We start from the raw sequence: 12,728 nt of genomic DNA, 5'->3' as shown, positions 1-12,728 counted from the left end.
GCTGGTCCTACTACTAGCTCCACCTTGCAGAAGGAGAAACTAAGTCTCTGAACCCCATTAGTCTGGCCCCAAACCCCATGATCTTGGTTGTCTCCTGACAATGTACCCCGTGGAAATTCCCACAAAGCAGCAAAAGAGAGAGGGGACTGGTGTCAGGGGAGCATCCAAGTCTACCCATGAGGGACATGTAGGCCAGGTCCCCAAAAGCCAAGGACAGGGATGATCTAGGTCCTGGGAAGCTCAAAAGGAAGTTGGGTCCCTGAATCTGGGAGGCCCCACCTTCCTGGTGAGAGAGCTTGGGCTTGACTCCAAAAATCAGAGAACTTGAAAATAAATTCAAAAGCCAGACAGGGCTTGGATAATTCCCTTCTTCTCCGTAAACGACTACCAGGCTTCAACTCCAAGCCGGAGCTATTTCACTGATTAGCTCAGACTCCCTTCGCGAGCAGTTTCTCTCCAGGACTTGGATTTATTTAAGTTCACCATTAAAATGCAAGCTGGAACCTGTTCTACCATCTCCATAGCAATGAATGTCCTCAAAACCAGCGCCAATTTTAATGATTAAATTATCTTTATTTTCGGTTCTCATATCTCGACATTTTCCCCACACTTTATTATACTTTAACTCACTTGATCGTATTTTGCCAAAAACCAGAGAGGAGCGCTGTTTTCCCCAAAGAGAGCCTTTCCAGCTGTAAGTTATCAATAGTGGGGCCGTCTCTCTGATCGCCCCCGCTGCCTCGGTGGTTAGGGGCTGCTGACTGTAATGGTTTGGAGTCACAGTTCATAATCACAAAGGACAAGGTAAAGCCCTGCAGCCCCAAGAAGCTCTGCATAGACGGTGCACAGCTCGCGGCGGTGGAGACCAGCATTTCACGGAGCAGCTTTTTTGCTAACATTTTGCAAGACATGGAAGCAGAACTGATGCCCCTTCGGTGTGCCGAATGTGGACAGTTAGCGGCTGCAGGTGTTGGTGAGCCTGGCCTCAGGAGTGGACCGTGAAGTGGCACAGCGACAAGTGCCCCGCACCGGCTCACACAGCAGGTTCCTGTCCCTCAGTTTGGACCCAGCCCCGACCTAGCCGGAGCCAGCAGCTGCCTACCTGAGTGGGATCTCACTGAACGGCCACAGGAGGAAGTCTGGAAACACCTGGAAAACGTCCTCAGACCTTGTTTGATTCACCTGTCCACAGCACCTTAGCCAGGCCACTCCTCCAAGGGACAGCGCTCACACCACATGATCCAGAACACCTTCAGGCACCTGCCACAGGCAGGAGGCGGGTGAGCCAGCCCGTGTGCTGGGACTGCTTCACTGGCACCCAGCGGGGCATGTGACAGAGTGTACTGTTCTCACTGCTCAGGCAGGGTTGCAGCCACCCTCTGAGCTGTGTGTCCATCCTGCCCTCCTCATCCCTGTGCCAGGGCCTGGGTAGGCTGGCGCTGACATGCTGGGCATGTGCAACCCAGCCCAGGGGCCCCAGGCCTAGCCCAGCACCACCGACGTGGTGGAGAAGATCGCGCCCACAGCACCAGAGTTCTGGGCCTTTCATCTCCCCACAGCCCCAAGAAAGGAGGCAGCTCCTCTCCCTCCCCAGGCCCTGCTCCGGCAGACCTGCGCTTGTACCGAGGAGGGCATTCCCTCTCTCACGGGCACTTGGTGTTGGATCTGGGTCGCAGCCACCACTGCTGTCTCCTGCGAGCACGAGGACTCCGGGAGGAAGAGAGGGCGGGGTCCATCCAGGGCCTCGGCCCCTCCCTCCTCTCCAGAAACAGCCATGGGGGCCGGAGACAGGGATGGAGCTGAGTTTGTTCTTGGAAGGAAAGGACGAGGACCTTGTCCCAAAGTCAACAGGAGGTCCCAGGAGAGAAACTCATGCTGGGCAGAGCCAGCCTACACTCAGTGGCCCATCCCGGAGTCACGGGCTTATGCCTCACCGGGGACCTTGGGGAAAGATGAAAGGCAAGACAGCAGAGGTCTCACCTGGAGGAGCCTAGGCTGAGACCCGAGAGGGCCCCGCAAGTAGAGCTGACCTTGCCCTGGGATGCTCCACACCAGGCACTGCCCGGATGCCTGCTCCGTGTGCCTCATCCAGCTGGAGCAGCGGTCCTAGAGGAGCTTGTCACACTGGCTTCCTGGTAAGGGTCAGCTGTTCCCTTTGTCAGAGGAGCTCAGCACTCACTGTCGCTGAGGACAGCTGTGGCACTTTTCAGGGAGCTCCAGCTCTTGCTTTGAGCATTGCTTCCTGGCTCCAGCGCAGATCCCTCAACCTGCAGGCACAGATCCTTGCTCCCACTGTCACTTTCTAGCTTCTATCACTGACTTTTGGGCTTCCCAGTAGTCCCATGAAACAGGCCTGCAGGAGACATCGTCAAGGGCTCTAGGTCTCCAGCTGGACCATGCAGGACCCATGCAGGACATTACCATGGGATCCAGGCCCTCAGCTGGATTCTGTGGTCTTTAGTGTGTCGACAGAGTTCCTGCACTCTTTGTATATGATTCTTTGGGTGACTATTATAAAATAATCTTATGATTAAATGTCCTGTATTGTATTGTTTCCCCTTGTAAAATCTCAACAGTAATCTATCCTACATAGGAGTGTAGACACCAGAAAGTCTGCTCAGAAAAAGAAGCCGCATCATTGGGGTACTAAAGGTTATGTAGGAGTTGGCCAGGCAAGAGGTGGAGAAAAAGGAATCCCGTGTCTGAAGAAGAGAGGGTCTTAGGGGACCTACAGGTGGGAATGGAAAGCCAGGGACACAGACAGGGAAGAGAGGCTAAGGAGCTCACTGTGGCCAGACCAGGACAGGGCTCAGGTACAACGTTAAGACACTGGTTCTCCACTGCCTTTATAAGAAATAATGGCGGAGGCTACTGCGTTCTCGCCCTCTCTTTTCCTCTCCCACCCGCTTCCCAGGCAGCTCCTGCAGGACAAGAAGAGCAAGCTCTGGAAGGCCCTCAGCCTGGGGTGCAGGGCTCAGCAAACCTGCGCTGTGGGCTGGCTAGGCAAAAGGCCAGTGGCTGCAGGGAGCCCACAGCCTTTGGAAGCGGCCTGCAGCGGAAGAGCATGGCTTCCCTTGTAGGGGCTCAGGCTCCCATTGTTGGTCACCAGGAAACCCCAGATGCTCAGATAATCTGTAACCCAGATCCAAGGTCCTGAAATAGCGGAGTGTTATTTCTCCACAAGGTTATTTTTAAAATGTACTCATCAGATGTATTTATACCCTGCATTGCTCAATTAAAAAAAAAAAAACCCACAGGATTTGAGGCAGCTAAAATAGCTGACATGAAATAAGATTAATAAAACAGAACTTGAAATAAGAAAAAGTGATTTTTAACAAAATGAGCATCAGCACAGTTGTGGTAATTGAGTTCAGAACCATGTTTTGGGTTTCCTAGTAGCCAAAGCAAAAAGAGAAACTAAACGCTGTACAACATGTGCTGCCCGAGAGCGGCCAAGCGCGTCAGTTCCCCGGGGAGACGGGCGTCTGCCCTGCTCTGAAATCTGAGTGAAATATCTCAAGTCGGATGTGTAGGAGGAAACGCAGCCATAGCACTATGTAGCTCATGGGGCTTCACACTAAAGATGGGGGCAGGGCAGGAACAGCGGCGCTTGGGAGGGAGGGGGTGGTCTGCACGTGGGGGTGACCCAGGGTGGCCCCAGGGTCACCTTGCCTCGGTTCATCTATCCTGCTAAAGTCATTCATGCTTTTAGATGCCAGGCCATCTTCTAGGCCCTGGGACAACTGAGGCATCTGTCACAGGGGGAGGCAGAAACTCCAGAGACGTGAGTGGATACCAGGAAGCAGCAGCAAGCACGAAGCCGGAAGCTATACACAGCTTCACACGCTCTGGGCCGGGCCCGGGGGCCGGGCCTCGCCCCAAAGCAGCGTGGACTGGACTCTGATGCAGCTTCAGGGACTCCTTCCCCTCGCTGCCTTCTCTGAATCCACAAGGACATGGGGTCCTCCTTGGCACACCCCTCTCTCTCTTGTCTGCAAGTGGACTCTGACTGAGTCTCCATCCAGAGGCCTGGGCTTCCACTTCAGCGACGTGTCTCGCTGGGACAAAGGTGTTGATCCCGGCAGTGGCCCAGGGATTGTGCAGGTCCTGGCCCTCTCCTCAAACCTGCACCCACCTTTGGGAGGCATTCCGCCTTGCCCAGCAGATGTTAACACCCACCGCATAACCAGATCCTTAAACAGAAAAATGTAGGACCTTGCAAAAATCTAGGACCACGATCACCAGGACACTTAACATCCACCGAGACTATCTACAGTCACACTGCTCCATCTCAGGTGAAGTCTCTGCAGCAAATATACTGTCTGTCTTCCTACCAGGGTGACTGGATTAGGTGGCAATGGCTCCTTTCTGATTGTACATTTCAGGACTAAGTGACTCGAAGTGCACGGGAGAAACACAGCCAGGAGCCTGACTCCTGTTAGCCCCAGCCCTGTCCCACCCCTTGAGTTGCCCTGTTTGTGGAGCATGTGGAGGCTGCTGTGTCCCTCAGATGGAGGAAGCAAGTGTCCAAGTAAGATGGAGACAAAGCACGCAGGGCTCTGCCGTGAGGAGCCACTGGGCTGGGTTTCCAGCACACAGTAGGTGCTCAGTCATGGGCACTCTGCCGGAGCACTGCTGTGATCAGTGACGCGGTGCTGTGGTCTGACTTCTGTTTCCTTTTAAAGTTTTGTTTTGGTGAGCCCCTGCCCTGCTCCCTCCAGCTCTGGGTCCTCTTCCCATTTGCAAAAGATCCATCTCTTCTTCTTTGCATTTTAGATAAAAGAATGAAATGAGGACTGGAGACCTCGAAGGCAACACAACCCTGAAGACGGAAGTCTCCAGAGCCCCAGCATGGCTCAGGGCTCCCCTCTGTGGACCTGTGACTCGACCAGGTCTGTGGCCCGCCCTGCCCCTCGCCCAGGCTGCAGTAACACTCTCCAGAGGCCCAGGCCACGTTTTCAGGGCCCTGGGGCTTTGGATCCATCACTATGACCCCAGAGGTCAAAGTCCCTCAGCTCAGCCTCAGGGACCCACCCCCAGCCCACAGCAGGTGGCTCTGCCTGTTAGCTTGTTCAGGAAGTTCTTACTGGTGGCAACTTTCCTTCCCGGCTCCACAGAGACCACTAGGATTGGGGGGTTAGAGGTGGGCCCCAAAGACTTCACGAGGGGACCTATAGGACAGGAGCTGGCTTCGAGGCCATTAGCTCACAGGGGTCACTGATGTCCAGCACCTAAGAGGCCCAAAGTGACATGTGTGAGTTGAGCACCAGGTGGAGCAGGGGGCCCAGTGGACAGGGTGGGGGCACACAAGCAGCAGTTCCTGGGACAAGAACCACGGGCTCCACTGGGAAGACGCAGGACCATCATACACTGGGCCGGAATCCTGTGACGGGCATCTGCGCCAGTCACTGAGCTGCAGACTCCGGCTTCGCAGGGGTGGGACCTGCCATGCAGCTTGTCTCTGCTTGTTCACGTAAGGTAATTTTTAAGGTATATGTGCATTTGGCACACAAGTTATTCTTCCCTAGAGGCCAAAGCAGGACAGTCCGAAGTTCGAGCCCATCCTTGGCAAGGAGACCCTGTCTCAGAATTTAAAATAAAAAAGGGCTAAGGACCTGGCCTGGGTGTCTACCTGGCTCTGCTTCCCTAGTTGGTTGGTTTCTTCTTCGCTTAGCTTCTTCTTCATTCCATTTGTTGTCAGGCATTTAGCAAAAGCAACCCAAACCCTACCGTGGGCCGGCTCTGCCAGGAGACAGACATGGAGACCCTGCCTGCTAGTAGCTGAGAGCCCAGGAGGAACGCAGATTCTGCCATGGTGACACAAGAGAAATGGGGGCACAGCAGCAGCCTGGAGACGCAAGGGAGAGTCCTCTGCGCCGGGTGGGTTGTGGGGCGTGCAAGTCAGGAGAGAAAACCCAGGACCCAAAGAAGGGGAGGGGACACACAGGGGCGCCCTCTGTCAAGGGCTTAGCAGCAGAGGAATGACACACTAGATTTGTCTTCATGTCATGATCCCATTGTGGTCCCGCACACCTGCAATCCCAGCACTCGGGAGGCTGAGGCTGTATGATCCCATGCTCAAGCCCAGCCTGGGCAACTTTCTAACTTAGTGAGACCCTATCTCAAAATACAAAATAAAAAATAATTTTGAAAGAGCTGAGAAAGTTCAGGATGAAGGCTCTAGGTTTGATCTCTAGTACTACCACCACCTAAGAAAACAAGAAAGAGAAAAGAGAGGGGAAAAAGAGGAAGGGAAACAAAGAAGAGAGGAAAAGAAGGGAGGAAGGAAGGAAGGAAGGAAGGAAGGAAGGAAGGAAGGAAGGAAGGAAGGAAGGAAGGAAGGAGTCTGAATTTCTCTGGCCTGTAGGCCTGCACGGTAGTCAGCCCAAGGTCTCGCTACCCATGTGGCTTCACAGGCCCAAGCGAGATTTCGCCAAGCCCCCTGGAGGCTCCAGAATCCCCACATGGCCAAGCTGGACAGGGCCTTCTGCTCAGGAGGGGTCTGCTTTCAAAGCAGACCCACCATAGTCAGCTCGTGATGATCCTATGCTTTTCTAGGGTGAAGCGTTTGGGGTAGAGTAGGAAGCACCCTCTAAGCCACACTTTTTCACAACAAATGATGTCACTGCAGTCCCCCAAACAGCATACAGAGGCAGTACCCCAGCTTCTATGCTTGAGAGTAGATGCTTCTCTCTCTCACACACACACATACACACACACACACACACACACACACACACACACACACAGGACCCCTTCCGCTAGGGTCAAGAGGGCAAGGAAAGAGATGCCATTAAACTTGAACACCAGATGCACAAAAAAAAAAAAAAAAAAAGTCTTCAGCAGGCGTATGTTCCAAATGGCACATTATTTGGTGTTTCTCTGAAATTCAAGTTGGGCTGGGCATCATCCTGCCTTCCACACTGTCTCTGGGTAGAACATCGTTGCTTCTCATAGTAGCCCCAGCCCCAGCCCCAGCCCCAGCCCCAGCCATAGCCATGCTTTCCACCCAGAGGACATGTCTCTGCAGTTTCAACTCACCCACAGCTGCTGGGAACACCCCTGGGTGCCACTCGCAGGGTGACTCTTCCCTGGAGTCAAAGCTCCATCACAGCCCTGGAGAGGTGGAGACTGGTTGACAGTGCCAAGAGAAAAGGAAAGAATCCACAAAGGAAATTTTTGAAGTCATAAAAATGCCTGGGGGGGGTGGCGGGGAGGAGGCTTCAAGGTGACCCGGAATCACCCAGGGGCTGAGTCAGCACCTCCTGCAGCCCAGCCATCCTGGAGATAGGACATAGGTCCCGGGTGTGCCAGCCTGGCCGTCCGCCTGCCAGGTCTCAGAGATCCCAACCTGCTGTGACTTCTCCTCCCCACTAGGAACCAGGCGAGGAGGAACTGGACCAGACGACTAGAAGTCCAACTCGTGTCCTACCGCACGCTGGGGGCCAAACCTGCTCTCCTGGTGCAGGGACAAACAGGTTAAAAGGGCTTAGCCCTGTGAGCGAGTGAGGAGGGAGGGGTGGGAACCTATTTCTGCCAAGCAGGACCACGTGTGGCAGGGTGTCCGGCTTATAGTACATGCTCAGTCAATCTCCACCAAGGCTGAACCTGAAGGGAGGAAATACTGAACTCTGTGCTGCTCTGATTATAGGGAGAAATAAACGAGCTCTTTTGAGACAGCAGGTGCTGCTCCTACTAAATTCACTTTAAAGCAAGGAGTGAGAGGGAGCCTTCCGCTGAGAAAGAGATAAGGCTTATACCCGGAATGAATTCAGACTAGTATTTATGTACAGAAGTAATCAGACCATCAAGGCAGAAGAAGAAAGTGGAAGGGTGTTAAGACAAATGAATTTAAAAGCACACAATACCAGTTCCTGATTTGCTCTCCCAGGCAATGAAATATTTCAGAAGATTAAAAATGGTTATGTAACATCCAGAATCCACATTGTCAAAAAGATTTGTAACTCAATGTTTTCCTACCCAGGTACCAAATGAAAGAGTTTCATCTAGGTTTTGATCCTGGGCAATTTTTTTTAAAGATATAAAATATATTGAAATATTTAAATTGCTTGTCAAATGTAAACTTGCCCGTGTCCTGACACTTTTAAAATATAACGTGGCTTCAAACATCACTTCTCCTGATAGGATTTTTTGAGTTGTTTTATAATGCATTAATAGTGAAGATCAGAATCCGGAAGACTACTGTATTTATAATATTCGCTTTATTTTTTTTCTTCTTTCATCTCCTGTAATTTCCAGAATGTAATTCTGCCCCCAGCTGGCTAAAACATCTCTGACATCAGAGAAAAATGGGAAACTTCTGAAGGTCTCCAGTGCTGGGGAGAGGTAACAGCACGTGGCTGCTCCCTCTCTGGGCCTCTGCATTTGCTTGTGGAAGCAGGACACAGTATTTCTCTTTCTCTAATCAAGAGTATCCAGTGCGTCGCAGAGAGACCTGGTTCCCGGCTCCTCCCCGGGAGCCTCGCCATTCAGGCGGCATCGATTGCCTGGCTCCAGTGATCACGCCATCTTGCACATCAGCCAGGACAGAAGGGTAATAGGGTGACCGGGACCTTCCCAGCCGCACAAGCCACCTGGATTTGTGTTCTTTGTGTGTGCATTTTCACATTTTCCATGAAGTTTTCAAAAATTTATTTTGGCGGGGTGGTGCCAGAGCCGTAGGACCAGCACCTCCAGGGCAGTGTGGGGACCTCTCCAAGCTGTGGGTGAGCAGCGCTGCAGGGAGCTGGGTGTGGGCGTGGGCCAGGTCACTGACTGTCTTGATGCCTGGCGTGGGCAAACCCAAGGGCTTTACCTTGGACAGTTCTGTGGCTTCAGCCACGTTTTGGTGGCCTGATAGATGGACGGAGGGGCCGAGAGCTGGCCTGCTGTGAAGAGGCTCTCCACAGTGAATCTGGGAAGTAGCACTCAGATCTCAGTCACAAAATCCCAGCTCCGGAGCAGAGGCCCGAGCAACAAGAGGCACGCAGAGTTGCACTCAGAAAGGCTGTGGCAAGGTTTTATTTACTTATTCATTTTTATTTTTTATTTAGGCAGCACCGGGATTTGGGCTCAGGGCCTTCACACCGAGTTACAGTCCCAGCCCCTCCCCCACTTTTGTCCAATCTTGCTTACTTTTATTTATTTTTATTCTTAGTACGTTTTCGCAGTAGGTGACTATCACATTCATCATGGGAGTCAGTAAATGCACGAAGGGCCACTTAATTCTTTTTCCATCCCCTTCTCCTTCCTTCTCCCTTGCTCCATCTCTGCATCCCTTTTGCATGAGATCTATCAAGACACTAAGTGACAGCTGCACTGTGGCCCTCAACTAAAGAGGTAGAGATCTCGCAGGCCTGGCCGCTGGAGGGAGGACAGTCATGCAAACTGTCCCCACCTGCCCCGACTCTTCCCTGTGACTGCAGCAGCCAGCTCACCTCTCCCTGCCTACGTGTCCCACGTGTGAGATTTGCAAAGTGAAGGCCAAGAGCAAGGAGACCCGGGGCCATGGTCGCACACGCGGGCATGCACTCCACAAGTGAGCAGAGACACTCTTCCTGCCCCCAGGCCTTCGGGGATCACTGCCAAGCCTGTCTGTAAAAGGCCAGGTACAGGACGTAGTCTAGGCTTTGCAGGCCAAGAGGCAAAATACAAGCCATCGTGTAGATAAAATGCTTAGACTTTTCTTCAAATAATGAAATTAAAAATATCAATGCAATCAGAAGGCTTGGAGAAGATGAGTAAGTCCTGGGACTGAAGCCCTGGAGGAAAGGGTCTGCTGGCCTCATTAAGGTGGCCTGAGGAGGCTGCATGTGTGGCCACATTCCAGCAGTCTGGGAGGCTGAGGCAGGAGGATTTCAAGTTTGAGCCCAGCCTAGGCCTCTTAGCAAGATTCTGTCTCAAAATAAAAAGTAAAAAAAGCAGGGAGAAACAGCTCAGTGTAAAGGCTCTGAGTTTAATTCCTGGAACAAAAAAGTAAACAAACAAACAAAAGCAAAAGCAACGGCCCTAGGGAGCTTGTTTGCCCCTTGCCAAGTGGAGACCCAGGAGAACGTGCCCTATGGGAAGCAGGCCGGCTGTCAGCAGACACGGTTGCTCCGGCCTGGGGCTTCCCGCCTGCCCAGCAAGCAGGGGTAACTCTGTTGGTAAATTACCCGTCCAGGAACTTTTGTTACAGCAGCCTGGACTGGCTGAGACACCTCACACCGCAAGACCTTGTTCCTCCGCATTCTCCTGGGAAGCCCTCCCTGGTCTCTCCTTGCTTCCCCGAATGAACAGCGCCCGCTGCTCTTGGCCCGCAGAGGCAGATGCTGCAGGGAGCCCTTGAGGCCGGCCGGGGCTCTCTCAGCTGAGCAGGCCTGGTGCTCGCCGAGCTGCGCGCACACGCTTGGGAACGGAGGACAGGGAAGGACTTGCCGTGGCCGCCCGCGAGCACCCCAGCCCTGCTGGGCTCGGCTCCGCCCGCAGCACCTCCCTGCGCACTGCACGAACGCCCGCGCGCTAGTGTCTCCCCACCCCGCAGACGCGGAAAGGAGGCTGCATCACGGGTGAGAACCAAGTCCACCCGCGCCACCCCCCCCCCGTCCTGGCCAGCGCCCTCCAGGCCACACCTCGCCCGCACTTGCGCCCGCCACCGAGCAGCCCTCCACCTCTCACTGGACCCCATTTGCAGCCCCGCGCCTGACGGAGCCCGACCCAGACCCCAAGGCCGCGCCTCCGCTGTGCGCCAGGCAGTGCCGGTGCTACGTGGACGTGGCCACATCCACAGCGCTGTTCCACCACATCCCCCAGCTCCCTGTGCTGCAGCTCGATCCCCTCAATAGCACTGGAAAGCGGGGTTTTGCCCAAGTCACTTTCCCAGGGAGTCCCCACTTTCGTCAAATCCAGTTGTGGCCATCACCTTGTCATCGGCCGGCACTGGCCCAGAGACACTCTGTTCGCATCACAAGAGCCACAGATGCAGAGGCGCTTTAGCAAGCAGAACAGAGGAAACCTGGATCCTTACTATCACCCGTGGATAAGCAACTACTAATTAGCTTCTCATCTGAGCCCAACCACACAAGATGTGGGGAGGCCGTGGAAGCCAGGGGAACCGCCCTTACGCACTTGGCACAGCCACCCTGCCGCACGTCTCAGGGAAGCTGATGCTCAGAGCTGCGACCCGCCCTGCCCAGGGACACAGCCCGGAGGTAGCAGTAAGGGATGCGAAATCAGGTCAGTCCCCCCCCCCAACACCGCAGGGGCCCAAGTCTTGGGAGACGTGATCCGCCGCCCCCTACCCCCCGCCCCCGTCTGAAACAGGCCTCGGCCGTGCCTTTCCAGCGCTGGGCATTCCTTGTTCGATCCTTGGCAGCCGAGCGTCCACTCCAGGCCTGGGCACTAGGCATGTGGATGACACCAGGAGACACAGGATGCGGATTTTAATGAAGGTCACAGTCTTCTTCTTTTTTTTTTAAATTTTATTGAGAAACAAATAGCAATGAGACAGTTTCAAAACAGGTTAATAGGACAGTTGCAATAATTAATACATTGCATATTGTTGTCTTTGCAGTGGTTATTCATAGTACAAGATGCAGACATGATATCCTGTCCAAACACTATTAGTACAAATCTTTCTTCTCATTGCACCTACAATATTTAAATGGCAGTAGAATACCCATCTCTGACAAAGCTAAACAAAAAAGAGGGATATAAATGAAGGACCATTCTGTAGTAAATATATGTATATGTATATACAATATAGTTGTCTGGGAAAATTCCCAATAAGGGGATAGCTGCTGGATTGTGTTGGACTGTTTGGCTGAATTCATGCAACTACAGTATTTGAATGGCGGTGGAATACCCATCTCTGACAAAACTAAACAAAAAAAGGGGATATAAATGAAGGACCATTTTGCATCCATATATACAAAATAGTTAGGATAGATTTACAGCTACTTTCTCTTAATTCAATGAGAAGAAAAATTTGTACTAATAGTGTTTGGACAAGATATCATGTCAGCATCTTGTACTATGAATAACCACTATGAGGACAACAATATGCGATGTATTAATTATTGAAACTGTCCAACTAATTGGCTTTGAAACGGTCTCATTACTATTTGTTTCTCAATAAAATTAATAAATAAAAAAATAGTTAAGATAGATATACAGCTACTTTCTCTTAATTCAATGAGAAGGTCGCAGTCCTTGGTGAACCTTGAAAAATCCGAGTCCAGAGGAGGGAAATGTGGCCAAGCGCTGCCCCCCTCGCGAGCCACTCAGCTGCATCACTTGGCCTTGGGGTCCCTTGCTGTCCATGTCGCACTCCTCCCATGGCTGACACCCAAGCCTGCATGCCTCCTGGGACCCGCAGCCTCACCCCTGGGTTCCTTAAGGAAGCACTGGCTTCCTAGGAGCAAAGCAGAGTCCTGACCCCAAACCCCACAGACAACACGCATGGGGTGGGACTGGCAGGAACCGTGGGTCACCTTCCTCTCTCTGTTCCCATCCGGTCACCCTGCAGCCTGTGGCTCTGCCCCCACCCGGTGTCCAGGTCCCAGCCATCTCACCCTGCGTCTCCCACCGCCCTGCTCTGGCCAGTGCTCCTATGCAGTCACCCCACCTTCACCCTCCCTGTTCCAGCCCCTCTGGCCTTGTGGCCACCCTTCAGTGCACTACACAGCCTGTCCAGGAGTCTTGCAGTCTGGGACCCCTGTCTGGAATGCATGTCCCAAACCTCTGCATGG

This window comes from Octodon degus, unplaced genomic scaffold, assembly GCF_000260255.1.
Source record: "Octodon degus isolate 3935 unplaced genomic scaffold, OctDeg1.0 scaffold00070, whole genome shotgun sequence".
Lineage (NCBI taxonomy): Eukaryota > Metazoa > Chordata > Mammalia > Rodentia > Octodontidae > Octodon > Octodon degus.
The sequence above is the reverse complement of the archived record's forward strand: the minus strand, read 5'-3'. Positions refer to the sequence as shown.